This window comes from Dryobates pubescens, chromosome 23 (assembly GCF_014839835.1).
Source record: "Dryobates pubescens isolate bDryPub1 chromosome 23, bDryPub1.pri, whole genome shotgun sequence".
Lineage (NCBI taxonomy): Eukaryota > Metazoa > Chordata > Aves > Piciformes > Picidae > Dryobates > Dryobates pubescens.
The window spans coordinates 14,910,897-14,925,756 of record NC_071634.1 but is presented as its reverse complement, the minus strand read 5'-3'; positions in this window follow the sequence as shown (position 1 = coordinate 14,925,756).

Sequence of the window (14,860 nt, the reverse complement as noted above, 5' to 3'; positions counted from 1 at the left end):
CTGTTGTGTAGTGTGGATGTGCAGAGTTCAACAGCTGCTTTCTTCCATCCCGCAGCTAATAGCTCCCCAGACAGCCATGGCTCTGAAAAGACACTGGAAATTGTTTCCTCATTATCAGGAAGGTGCATTTCCAGAGCTACCTAAAAAAAATAAAAGAGTCATAGAATCAGCCAGGTTGGAAAAGACCTCAGAGATCATCCAGTCCAACCTATCACCCAGCCCTAGCCAACCAGCTAGAATATGGCACCAAGGGCCTCATCCAGGCTCTTCCTAAACACCTCTAGTGATGGTGACTCCACCATCTCCCTGGGCAGCACATTCCAATGGCCAATCTCTCTTGCTGGGAAGAATTTCTTCCTAACATCCAGCCTGAACCTCCTCTGGCACAGCTTGAGACTGTGTCCTCTTGTTCTGGTGCTGGTTGCCTGGGAGAAGAGACCAACCCCCACCTGGCTACAGCCTCCCTTCAGGTAGTTGTAGAGAGCAAGGAGGTCTCCCCTGAGCCTCCTCTTCTCCAGGCTAAGCAACCCCAGCTCCCTCAGCCTCTCCTCACAGGGCTATGCTCCAGGCTCCTCACCAGCTTCATCACCCTTCTCTGGACACCTTCCAGTACCTCAACATCTCTCTTGAACTGAGGGGCCCAGAACTGGACACAGGATTCAAGGTGTGACCTAACCAGTGCTGAGTACAGGGGAAGAATAACATCCTTTGTCCTGCTGGCCACACTATTCCTGATCCAGGCCATTGACTCTCCTGGACACCTGGGCACACTGCTGACTCATGTACAGCCTACTGTCTACCAGCACCCCCAGGTCCCTTTCTGCCTGGCTGCTCTCCAGCCTCTCTGAGCCCAGTCTGTAATAAAAAGAAAGGCAGAATCTCCATTGCTAAACTAAACCAACACAGCAAAGAGCCCTGGCTTCAGAACTTTGATGTCACCTGGCCACACAGCCACAGCAGCTCCTGCCCTTGGTGGATCCACTGGCTTCCAACAGAGCTGAACCATTTGCTGTTCATCACAACATCAGTCCTAGATCATTTATGCTTCCCCAAACTTCACCAGAGCTACTTCACACCGGCAAAAGGCACAGCTTCCATCTTGCCTCGAGTTTAAAGGTATAAATACGTATTTAATTCATGATACAAATGATAGAATCATTGTGGTTGGAAGAGACCTTCAAGGTCATCAAGCCCAGCTATTAACCCAGCACTGTCAGGTCACCACTAAACCATGGCCCTCAGCACCATGGCTTTTAAACACCTCCAAGGATGGTGACTGCACCACTGCCCTGGACAGCCTGTTCCAGCGTTTAACTGGAATAAATGTGTGATTTAGAGCTAGAGAGACAGCTTCAATCATCTAAACCACCTAGCTCCCAAAGCCTGGGCATACATTTCCTTGAATTATAGATCATTTAAGTTTGGCCTTTCCCAGTTCAGTAGCAAGCTAAAGATTTCAGACCCTTGCAAGTCCAGTCCCTTGTGCACAGAGCAAACAATGTGGGATGAATTATTCAGTGTGAACTCTTTGTCAGATTCTCGTCTCTCCTCCTCTCTTTATGAACTGTCAGAGAACACACTCTGATTTTCACCCATTTATTCCCAATTCTCAGTGGCTTATTTTTAGCCCAGAGGTTTCTTGCCAACTTTGTGCAGTGAGTCCTCAGCTAATTATTCAATGTGTCAAAATTTGTTCTTCCAGATGTGTGAAGAGGTATTAAAGAAATGTTTAAAAATAAGCAGAGGGCTCAGTGCTTTCCTGAATTAGAGTCAGAAACCCTCATGCTTCAGGGCAGTCTGTAATGATGTGGACTGGGAACTGATGGACTACTTCCTTCATAATCTGGATGTTTCCTGCACTTTCCAGGCCATGCATGCAAACTAAACTTGGTCTGGAACATTGTCCCTGTGTCTATGCCATGGGGCCTAATAGGGTGAGACAGCTTTCCTGTGATGCTGGTCTCACTCTTCAGGGTGATGTCATTAGAGTTTGGGATCAACCTCCAAACACACTGTTAGAGGGCATCACACTAGGGGCAAGAACATCACAGGATCACAGAAACATTCAGGTTGGAAAAGACTCTCAGGATCACCAAGTCCAACCCAGAACCCTACTCTGCGAGGGTCACCCCTAAACACTAGCCCCAAGCACCACATCCAACCCACCTTTAAACACATCCAGGCTTGGTGACTCCACCACCTCCCTGGGCAGCACATTCCAAGCCCTGACCACTCTTGCTGGGGAAATTTTTTTCTTAATGTCCATTCTAAACCTACCTAGTGGCAGCTTGAGGCCATTCCCTCTTGTTCTATCACTGATTACCTGTGAGAAGAGACCAGCACCAGCCTCTCCACAACCTCCTTTCAGGTAGAGAGCAATGAGGTTTCCCCTCAGCCTCATCTTTTCCAAACTAACCATCCCCAGCTCCCTCAGTGGCTCCCCACAAGATTTATTCTCCAGCTGGGCTGCTCTTGGCAGGTCTCCTTGCAACTATCTTCTGCAGTACTTTCCTTGACTCTTTCCAGATCATTCCTTGTTTGCAGATTTTGGGTCCCCACCCTCCATGCATGGGAGAGGAAGGAGTGAGAAGAAAACCAAAGTTGATTTCTCCAAAAGAAGTTTCTTTATAAGTTCTTTACCCCTGCTAGAGATGATACTGGAGATGAGCTAGCACCTGTTTCTTCTCATGTCTCAGTGGAGAGCTGGGAAAACAGGAAATGGTTGCATTAAGACAACAGCAACCAGCAGGTCCTCCTCTCCCTCTACTCTGAGTTCATACCTGGAGCACTGGGTCCAGTTCTGGGCTTTCCCAAGTTGTGAACCTGAGCTGAGCTCCACTGTTAGTCTGTGGCAGGTGCAAGACAGAGCCATTTAATTGCACATAACAGAGAAAGGTTTGCAAGTGCACACGACCTGGTGGCACCAAAGCCCAAGTGAATCATAGAATGGCTTGAGTTGGAAAACACTTTAAATATCATCTAGCTCCCTGTGGGCTGGACACCTCCACCAGGCCACGTTGCTCAGAGCCTCATCCAGCCTGGTTTTAAACACTTCCAGAGATGAGCCATCTTCAACTTCTCTGAGCAACCTGTTTCAGTGTCTCACTGCCCTCATAGCAAAGAGCTTCTTCCTAATGTCCAGTCTAAATCCACCCTGCTGTAGTTTAACACTATTGCCCCTCATCCTTTGGCCATATGTCCTTATAAGCAGTCAACCACAGGTCAAGTTCACACAGGACACAAGCCCCTGCCCTGCAGACAGGATCAACTTCATCAATACATCTGCTCTCAGAAATACAAACCAGCACCAAGCTTCCAGTGCTGAAGCAGCAAACAATAGAACAGAATAGAACAGAACAGAACTAACCAGGTTGGAAAAGACCTTTGAGATCAAGTCCAACCTATCACCCAACACCATCTAATCAACTAAACCATGTCACTGAGTGCCTCATCCAGGTTCTTCTTAAACACCTCCAGGGATGGGGACTCCACCATCTCCCTGGGCAGCACATTCCAATGGCCAATCTCTCTTGCTGGGAAGAATGACTTCTTAGTATCCAGCCTAAACCTCCCCTGGCACAGCTTGAGACTGTGTCCTCTTGTTCTGGTGCTGGTTGCCTGGGAGAAAACACCAACCCCCTCCTGGCTACAACCTCCCTTCAGGGAGTTGTAGAGAGCAAGGAGGTCTCCCCTGAGCCTCCTCTTCTCCAGGCTAAGCAACCCCAGCTCCCTCAGCCTCTCCTCCCAGGGCTTGTGCTCCAAACCCACACATCTCCTCTCAGAAACACAAACCAGCACCAACCTTCCAGTGCTGAAGAGGCAAACCCAGTGACGAGGCCAGAGCAGGCAGTGAAGCAAGAGGCAAAAAGCAGCAGATGCTTTTGTGAATGGAGCAGCAGCAATACCCTCATTCCTCCCCTCACAGCCTTGGCTCTGTCACAAAGCAGGATGAACCTGGAGTCATAAATTACTATTCAGATTTGGGTTAGCTTTGGCTTTTTTCTTTTCTTGCTTCTTTTTTTTTAGGGCAGGGATTACAAACCCATTGAGATAAACACCTTTCCTGGTTTGGGTTGTTGGGTTTTTTTTCCCCCCCTTCTTTCATTTTTTTTTTCTTTTTCTTTTCTTTTTCTGAAGAATGCCTCCAGGGACAGGAGAGCTCTAGCATAAACCAGAGATACCATCTATTACAACACAGAAGCCATCTGTCACTGAGATAAGCACACAGACTATTTATTGCTCAGCTAAGGCAACCCAAAAAATTAGTCAGAGATTCAGCCAATACAATCTTTCATTTAAAGAAAAAAAAAAAATAGAAGAAGAAGAAGTGGTTAATGAGCTTCCCAAGGGTGATAAGAAATGTGTTGAAACCTGACAAAAAGGGAGGTGGGTTTTTCCTTTTGCTGCTGCTTCTCCCCAACGAGGCAGAGCCGGTTTGGCCTGTGAGGAAGTTGGGTTGCTCAGAGGGTTTTGAAGGGCTTCACCCAGGCTCACTGCAAAGAAATGACAACCAGCAGTTAGCATCTCCACTGTGGCTGCTTTAGCAACTCGAAAGCAAGAAGTAGAGCAGCATCCATGAAGCTGCTCAAGGAAGCCTTTGGGCAGCTTGTGGATCTAATGTGAGAGTGGCGGTCGGTGAGTCCTGGGCTCAAAATTCTCCATTCCCACGTGGATGCTGCAAAGGAGCATCCAGCACTCCTGGCTGCGCTCACAGACTGAGCTACCAGCAGCACCCTGGCCAAGAATTTAGTGGAAGTATTGGCTCCCAACAAAGATGTCTGGACTCCAGCTGTTGCCAGCTGCTGGGATTTCTGCCTGCCTGGGCAGCAGTGGTATTACAGAAGAGGTGAATTTCATGGAATCATAGAATGCTTTGGGTTGGAAGGGATCTTTAAAGGTCATCAGATCCTCCCACCAGGCATTTCTGAGGAGTTCTCCAGTCTGGAAGGGATCTTTAAAGGTCATCAGCTCCTTCCACCAGGCATTTCTGAGGAGTTCTCCAGTCTGGATGGGATCTTTAAAGGTCATCAGATCCTTCCACCAGGCATTTCTGAGGAGTTCTCCAGTCTGGATGGGATCTTTAAAGGTCATCAGATCCTTCCACCAGGCATTTCTGAGGAGTTCTCCAGTCTGGAAGGTCTGTGGGGCCCAGTCAGCCTTGCACACTTCCAGTCTGAATCTCCTGGGGTCATGATACAGGTATGTGCAGGCATAACCAGTAGGAAATCTGTCTTGGAGCCAAAACCAAAGCTGAAGTCCATACTGAAGCCTTGGGTTCACCCCATCCAAGCTGCACAAGACGTCTGTCAGTGACCAGGCTTCACCATGGCCACACCATGGCAGGCAGCCAAGCATCACTTGAGTGATAGAGAATCATGCACCAGGCGCCAGCAGGACTGCATCCTGCCGCTGCCATTTGCATGCTCGCCTGCTCCTGCTTCTGCCCTGGCCAAACCTGCTCTGCTGCCTTCACACCCTGGGTGTATATGAGGGGCCAAAAGGTTGGCACCTTGATGCTCCTCAGTTGATTTCTCTCTTAAGCACTGCAGGAGGTGCAGCAGCCCACTAGGAGGACAAACAAAACTCAAGGACTCAGAAGGAAGGAGGTCTCGTTGCTGAAGCAAGAGGGCAAGGAGCAGGGTGGTAAGCATGAGCCAATATTCATGGTCTTGTTTCAGGAAGCCCTCCTGCCACGTGGATGTCACAGGGTGCCTTAGGGACAGCTGCAAAGGGCCCTGAGAAAGATAACAGCCCAGCCCCAAAACATCACCAGAGCCACACTACTGTCCCAGGCTGCTTTCAAGGGTCAAGACCAAGGATGAGGAAGGCCAGAGGCCAGAGGCTTGAGCCAGGTCTGGCACTGAGAGCTACAGGCTTGCTCTCTTCTGAGCAGCAGTTTGTAGCCCAACCAAAGGCACAGGGATTTTTATTTCTCTTTTTTTATCTCTCTTTTCTAATCTTCCTGCTCTCAATCACCCTGCCCTCCCTTCTGCTAGATCAAAAGAACAATGCAGCTCTGCAGTGCCAGGAGCTGAGTGGATGTTTACACAGGGCTTTGAGATCCCCCAGGTAAAAGGTGCGAAGTGCAAAGCACTGTCATTGCCGTGCCATGACTGCCAGCCAGTCTGTCAAACCTCCACCCCCAAGCTCATTAAGGAACAGGAATAGGGAGCCACATTCCTGCCTCTTCTCCACTGCTCTTCCCCTTTATGGAAGGAAAAAGTAAAAGTTTAATTGCTTTGTTTATCTCAAATGCCACCTGCAGGTGGTTCTTTACCTGCCCACCATTCTGCTGCTGCTTCTTTGGGATGAAACCAGGCCTACCTTGCCCAAATCATGCAATGCTTTGGGTTGGAAGGAACCTTTAAAGGTCATCAAGTCCAACACCTCTCCAGTCAGCAGGGACCTCTGCAGCTAGAGCAGGTTGCTCAGAGCCCCAGACAACCTGTCCTGGGATGGTTCCAGGGCACCTATTAACTCTCTGGGCAGCCTGGGCTAGGGTCTCATCCCCCTCAAAAAAACCCCACCAAAAATCCCAGAAAAACACCACCTTCATTTTCTCTGGTCAAAACCTCCCTTTTTTGCATTGAGCCCATCATCCCTTGTCCTGTCACAACAGATCCTGCTAACAGCCTGTCCCCAGCTTTCCGACTGACCCCTTTAAATAGGTGAAGGCCACAAGAAAGTCTCCCCAGAGGCTTCTCATCTTCATATTGAACAACCCCAACTCCCTCAGCCTGGCCTCACAGCAGAGGACTTCCAGCCCTCAGACCACTTTTGAGGCCTCCTCTGGCCCATTCCATCAGGTCCCTGTCTGTGCTGTGCAGAGGACTCCAGAGCTGACCCCAGCACTGCAGGTGGGGTCTCAGCAGAGCAGAAGGGCAGAATCCCCTCCCTCCACCTGCTGCCCATGCTGCTGGGGGTCAGACAAGGACATGGTTGGGTCTGTGAGTGCCCCATGCCAGCTCATGTCCAGCTTTTCACCCATCAGTACCCCCAAATCCTTCTCTGCAGGGCTGCTCTCCATCCCATCATCTCCCAACCTATATTGGTACTGGGGATTGCCCCAACCCCAGTGCAGTGACATCAACAGCAAACACATTCAGGGACTGACAGCTTGAATTCACTTTTCCTCTCTATCTCAATACAGATAGCAGGGGAAAATCTCCCAGGGGGGTGGGATAAGGGGGCTGTAGCTCCCTTCCCCTGACATCCCCATCTCACTCCTGCCTCAGCAATGAGTCCTCTGCCACTGTACACCTCTTCAGTCCCTACACTCCTGTTCCTCACTCACCTTCACCATTGCAGCTGCTTCCAGCCCCAAAGAGCATTTGTGTTCCTGCTGTGGAGCAGAAGGTCAGACTGCAGAGCAATAACTCCTGTGACCAGTGCAGCAGATCAAGGCAGAGCAGAATAATGCAGCAAGGGCTGGGGCATCGCTGTGCTATCTGTGGGCAGACTGGCTGGCACCGTCAGCTCCAGGAGGTCATGCCCCTGGTATCATAAGCACCAGTCTGCAGAGAGCCTGAGCTGACCCCCTCCACCCTTCTCCTGCAGCAACAAATGAAACTGGGATCCCTTTGGTCCATTTTCTCTGCTGCCATAAATCAGTACTGCTCTAGTTTACTCTGGCTGAGGATCTGGCCTGTGTGTCCTCTTTAGTTTCTTTGCACTGTTGGAACACCAAGCACATCTCTGTCTTACTCATTTGCTCCCTGCATGGGTGCCACTGTGGTGGCAGGGCACAGACATGTAGGCTACATAACCCCAGCTCTGCACCACTGGAAAGAAAAACAAATGTTTGAGAGAAGCTTTCCACAGAATTCCCTACGTGGTAGGGGTTTGAAGGGACCTCTGGAGACCATCCAGTCCAACTCCCCTGCCAAAGCAAGGTCAACCACAGCAGGCTGCCCAGCATAGCAATGTCCAGGCGGTTTGTAATCTCCCCAGGGGTTTGGACTCTCTCCAGAGGAGAATCCACAGCCTCTCTGGGGAGCCTGCTCCAGGTCTCCAGCACCCTCACACCAAAGTTTTAACTCGTGTTCAGATGCCCATTGCCCCTTGCCCTGTCACTGGGAAGCACTCAGGAGAGTCTGGCCCCATCCTCCTGACACTTGCCCTTCAGCTCTTGCTGAGCATTGCTCAGCTCCCCTCTGGGGCTGCTCTTCTCCAGGCTCAACAGCCCCAGGGCTCTCAGCCTTTCCTCCTCACAGAGGTGCTCCAGGCCCCTCAGCATCTGCATAGCCTCCACCAGACTCTCTCCAATGGTTCCTCTTGAATTGAGGAGCCCAAAAGTGGGCCCAGAACTGCAAACATGGCCTCAGTAGGGCAGAGCAGAGCTTGCCTTGATATGCTGGCCATGCTCCTTTCAATGCACTCCAGGAGAGCATTTGCCTTCTTAGTGATAAGAGCAAATTGTTGGCTCATGGTGAGCTTGCTGTCCACCAGGACTTTCAGGGCCTTCTCCACAGAACTGCTTTCCACCCCTAACCTTTCAGGAATAGGAAAAAACTTTATGACAGGGAGGCATATTCTTCCCAGACATAAAACTACAGAGGTCCAGACAGTAGTAGTTGGCACAAGCAAAGAACTTTAGCCCACTGTCTCCTATCTGACCCTCAGCAAACCTCAACATTTGCTTGCACTTGCTTACAGCAGCCTGGTTACACCTACAACATTTACTGTGACTTGCAAATCTGATGTTGTTTGGTCCTTCTCTACCAATGCATAAAAGATTTATGGCAGGGTGTAGCCACCTGGATGTCTTGATTCTTTTCCTTTGCTGAAAGACACCCATAAAATCTACCTGTCTGCTGTAGGTTTCAGCACACATGCAAGAAGAAAAGGATCACAGCAGTGAGAAGAACCTTCTTGGCATACTGAACTGCTCTCTGCCGTGCCACAGATGGAAGGAGGTCTGGGGTGGGTGGTTTTCTTATTATTCACTGCCCCAAAACAAAGAGAGAAGCCACCTCTGAAGTCAATCAGCTATATGAGCTTAAGTAAGAGAAGTATCATCATACCTAACCCCAAAGCCTCTCTTCTGGGGCAATTTTGAAAGATCTTCTAAAGATCTTCAAGGTGATGAGGGTGGAGGCTTCAACGTGCACACAGGCAAAGGAATCTCTTTGCTTCCCTTCTACTCAGCAAAGCCTGGAATTGGGAGGCCTGAGCACAAGTTGCAATATCAGAACAGAAGGCTCAGGCTGACTCTGCAGCTTGGACTGTTCATGGGTTTTGGGCCAGCCGCCCTGCTTTGCCTACATGGTGATGCTCTGACTGCCTGTAGTCCATGACATCACTGCAGCTCAGAAAGGATTCCCCACAGCAAAAGTTTATCCTACAAGGAACTGCCCTGGAATATCACTTCCATAGCTGCATCCTGTTGGATGGACTCCTCTAAGCCACACAAACTAGAGCAAGACACACACTGTGTGACACACACCTCTGTCGCTTAACTCGGCACGGGAGGTTTCCTCCGTGGACTACAGGGACAACATTTTGGAGGCTCAGCAACATCATCATTTAGACTGTGGCCCATAATAATGTGTGATGTAGTAAGGGGACAGACTTTGTAAGCAGGGCCTGTATGACAGGACAAGGGGTGGTGGTTTGGAACTAAAAGAGGGAGACTTAGACTAGAGAGAAGGAAGAAAATGTTTCTGCTGAGGTTGGCAAAACTGTGACCCAGGTTGCCCAGGGAATGGTAGATGTCCCAACCTCTGGAAACATTCCAGGTCAGGTTGTCTGGGGCTCTCAGCAACCTGCTCTAGTTGCAGATGTCCCAGCTGACTGGAGAGGTGTTGGACTAGATGACCTTTAAAGGGCCTTTCCAACTCAAAACATTCTATGACTGAAATAAGAACTAATAAGGAGAGAGAGAAAAAATGCCAAGGAAAGTCATCACCTCGAGCCTCTCCCCTCACTTTCTTTGCTCTGAGGTCAGCTGCTGCATCAGATTTTTATCTTCCATCTCCTAATTCCTTCTATCTAATGCATCTGAGGGTGGGTCTCATCCTCACTCCACTGGCCTGAAACCTGACGAGTTCATGGACTCAGCATTTCCTGGAGGCAATGAGGTCTGCAGGCCCAAGGTCGAAGGCACGTTGGTACACGATGCCCAGGTGATGCTCAGAGATCACACACACAGCAAGGCCTTCACACACCCAGCTCTCAGAGGTTCAGCAGAATCCAAATTAAGCTACCACTGCCACCTCCACCTGGCTCCTCTGACCCTTCTCAGCTACCCTGAGGCCTTTAATCACTGGGGGTGTCGAGCATCCCAGCCTCTACAAGACTCTCCCAAGCTGCCTTCCCACCTGGCCACACAGGAAGATGATGTAGGAGTCCCACTGCTCCTAATGCTGCATCCTCCAGCAGCAGAGTTGGGTCTGACAGGCAAGAGGACCTTGAAAGGCAAAGTCACCTGCAGGGGGGTAGCTGACCTCCAGGCAGAACACAACCACAGATTCACAGAATGGTTAAGAGTTGGAAAGGACCTCTGGAGATCATCTACTCCAAACCCTTGCTGAAGCAGGGTCACCCACAGCAGCTTGCCCAGGATCACAATGTCCAGGAAGCTTTGGAATCTCTCCAGAGAAGGAGATTCCAGAAGCTCTCTGGGCAGCCTGCCCCAGGGCTCCAGCACCCTCACAGCAAAGAAGCTTTTCCTTATGTTTTAGGTGGAACTTTCTGGGTTCCAGTTTGTGCCTGTTGCCCCTTGTCCTGGCACTAGACACCACTCAAGTTCCTACCCCTCAACTATTGATCAGCATTGATCAGGTCCCCTCTCAGGCTGCTCTTCTTCAGGTTGAGCAGCACAGGTCTCTCAGCTTTTTCCTCCTCACAAAGATGCTGCAGTTTGCACATCTGGAGTGAGTTGAGCTTCCCTCCAGTAGCCTTGTGCACGATGAGCCAGCAGACACAGGTGCAGGACACAAGTCCTGGGGCCATGCTGATCTCAGTGCAGAGCTAGCCTGGCTTTTTCCTGAGCCTGTTCTCAGCTACTGAGTGGCTTCTCTTCAGTCCTAGGCACTGCCAAAGCATTTGTAGCCCCAGTTTAGCTGCAAAGACCCCACTTTGAGAGCTGTGCTTTGCAGAGCATCCCCTGAGGTAAGGGAGTGTGGATTCCCCCCCAACCTCTGCTTCATTTCCTCCCCTTGATGGATGGTGCTCCCTACAGCAGCAGCTAATCAGCACTTTCTTTCACCCGAGGCCATACATCAAGCACATTCTTCAAGTCCTGCTCTGACAGCAAAAGTCTGTCTCTCCCTCCTGCCTCTCAGAAGCTAATCAGACTGACAGGAGAAGGGGACAGGACCATGGAAGCACAGTGTTGGGCATATGGAAGTTCTACTGAAGATACTGCTCTGAGAATTGTTAGTCATTCCTTTCTCTGGCTTTTCACACCCTTTCCTGCTCCATCTCCTCCTGTCCCCAGCACCAGCAGGGATTCCTGTTTCCTTTTCAACCCCATATTAGTTCCTGGGTCCCAGTTCTAGCAACAAATTGTTGATTTTTGATCCCTGATTGGATTTCTTCCCCATGCAAGCATGGAAGAGAGAAGGTAAACTATCTGACCTCTCTTACAGCCCAGCCCAGTCTCATACACAAATGTCTGAGGCACAGATGAGTCAGACCCACAGCTAATTTAAATTCAAAAGGCTCATGGAAAAACAACGAAGATAGAACCTCCTGGGTTTTAGTTTGTGCCCATTGCCCCTTGCCCTATCATTAAGCACCAGTGGGACAAGATTGGACCCATCCTCTTGTTCCCCCCACCCCCTTTACCTATTGATCAGAATTATCAGATGCCCTGTTAGGCTCCTCTCCTCCAGTCTCAACAGCTCCAGGGCTCTCAGCCTTTCCTTCTCACAGGGATGCTCCAGTCCCCCTCAGCATCTGTGTAGCTTCCATTGGACTTTATGCGGTAGTTCCCTGGTCCTCTTGATCTGGAGAGGCCAGAACTGGATGTGACCTCCCTAGGACAAAACAGAGAGGCAGAAGAACCTCACTGACTTGCTGGCCACACTCCACTTAATGTATCCCAGGAGACTATTGGCCTTCTTTGGCCATGAGGACAGTTTGCTGGCTCATGGTGAACTTGTCCACCAGGACTCTCAGGTCCTTCTCCCCAGAGACACTTTCCTGCAGGTCAGCCCCTACCCTCTACTGGTGCAGGGGGTTATTCCTCCCTGGGTGCAGGCCCTAAGATTCCTTATAGGTGGATTACTTGAGCTGCCATGGACTGTACTGTGAGAGAGCCACACTAGAGAAGACCCTGGTGAACCTGACTCAAATTGCACAGAGAGCCACTGTGGTTTGAAACCACATTTACTCCACGTGGATTGGAAATTAAAGCTCCCTCAATTATCAAGTCCCCTTAGCATTAACTGAAGGCTTCCAGAGATCTGGCTTGAGACACAGCTGCAGCCAAAACACCCTTTGCCAGCTCCAGCCTCTGTCTCCAAGGAGTGCTTAGTATTAGCAATTTATCAGAGGGCTTTCTAAGTCATGGACCTGCAGGGAGTTTTGCCAGTGACACACTCCTGAGCCAGCTGCGAGGAGGGGAAAGGGAAGATTCCCATCTCACTCAGATAACTCACCTGCTCCTGTGATTCAGCACAGCAGATGGATCTGAGCAAGCCTCAAACGTGACATGCAAACCTGCAGACACACGCAGGTTCATGGGCTACACAGCTGACACTCATAAGCCTTCATCTGTGTGCCTTGCCTTCAGCCAAAAAACTCAGCATCCTGCAAAACAATCACAGTGCTCTTATGCAAAAGCCTCCATCAGAAGTCACAGAGTCTCATTCCACATCTGCCTGCTTTGTCCTACACAGTGGCAGCTCTGGACCCCACAGAGGGTGCTCCCTTTTGTTCCCATGGGATTCTGCTCCAAAGTTTTCCACTAGCTGCAACCACATGGTTTCACATGGCCCTCAGCCAGACTCAGCATAGGTTTCAGTTGTGCATCATTAAGCAGGCAATAAACAGTCCCTTTATCTAATGAAGATAAAGGGACTGTTCCTAAGATGCAGCACCACCAAAGTCATCCTCTACTTCATGAAGGGAAAACGAAATGGAAAGTCCTATCTCTAGCTCAGGAACCATGCAGGGACGCTCTTGACAGGTGAAGTGAGCTAAGAATCCTGCAGTCCCAAGTTATCCACCAAGATAATCGCCCCAGGATCAAGTGTCAGGAGTGTCCCACAAACACAGCTGTGATGGTTGAGTGCAGCCTAGGAATGGAGTACTGTCTCATTCCCTGCCATGGCTACACACTCCCCAGCAGTCATGAAAGCTCCAGGTCCTCTTTCCAATGCTTAATACTAGAATACAAGCTTCTTTGAAATGAAGAAAGATGATGCAGACGTCCTCCTTGCCAAGCCATTGTAGATTAGAGCCCAGCTAGATGCAAAGGCAACTAATTCAGCACCTGCCTGTGGTGGGTTTCATGGAGACAAAGTTAACTTCCCACACTTAAGAATTAAGCTAACCACAGCAATTTATACCAGTTGATCACCATGTTCCATTGCTAGTCCATCAATGTTCATTCCCTTCCTCCATTGCTGTGTTGGAATATGGCCCAGGAAAGAGTATACAGGAGAATAACAGCTTGAGGGCAAGGAAGGAGCAAGCATTCCCTTGGTTTCTTTGCCCAGTTCCTGGCAATCAAAAACTTAAGGATTCCTGAGGGAGAGTTCTCAGAGGCACCAGTGTCTAAGAGCTCAAGAGGATCTCTCCATCCAACTGTTCTGTCTCTGCTGACTGCAGAGATTTTACACCTGCTTGGTGTTGGACAGAAGACCAAACCCACTGAAATCATTTCTCTTCATTCCCATTGCCTTAAATTTCATCATCTTGCTTCAAAAGCAAGGTGCAGACCTGATTTTGTTTCCAGGCTGAGGATGGATGACATTGAAAACCTCTCAGAGGTGTTCTCATGAGCCTTTAAAGCAGCTGAGATATCAGGTTTTTGCTTCCCTCTTGGGACACTTCCAGACCTGGAAAAACTTGTTCCAAGTGAAAAACAAAGCGAGTGTATCTGCTGCCAGGAAAAGGCAAAGGTCACAACCCACCCAAGAACTTCACAGTGGGGCTTCAGACTCCAGATTCTTCTGAAGGCTCATCTGAAGTCTATGATGAGGAATAATTCTGATGCAACCTTCTTGCAGAGGTACATTTCTCACTGCCAGCACTTTCTCCATTCAGTCCCTGCTGTGGGTGTCATGGTAGAAACATCAAGAGAAACAGAGAAGTGGGGTTGACATCTGTCACCTTCTCCACAGAGGAAAGTTTTGCCCCAGGTAAAGATGTTCAGATTGGGCTGGGCTGTGTGTTTTCCAGTGGGTTCTAGTCCCTATCAGCTTCACCCATTCAGTAGGCTGGTGTTAAACAAGTTCAGAGGCAGGTGTGGCCCCTGTAAGGAATTTCTTTGGCTGTGGGAAACTTGCACTGAGAAACAGTTTTTGCAGTGCTTGTCTGGGCATGTCAAAAGCCTGTCCCCAAGGTCCCATGAAAGCTTTGGTGGTAGACAGAATGTTGCCTAATACAGAACAGCACCCAGAGAGAACAAACTGGTGGTACCCAAAGGAAAGTCTGATAACAGAGATCAGCCAATGGATGGTATAAATTAGCAGGCTGGCTAGCGAGGAGATGGCTCATTCTTAGATGCTATAAAACTGCAACCATGGGAGACCCAAGGTATTGCCACTTTAGGGCTTTCCACTCCTCTTTTTCTTACAGGTGGGACTGCTCAACAGAGCCAGTCTTTCAAAGCAAACTCTTCAGAGTTCTCTCAACTTCAGAAGGTTAGAAGAACCCCAGAAATCAACCCTCCCAGCATCACAGTATC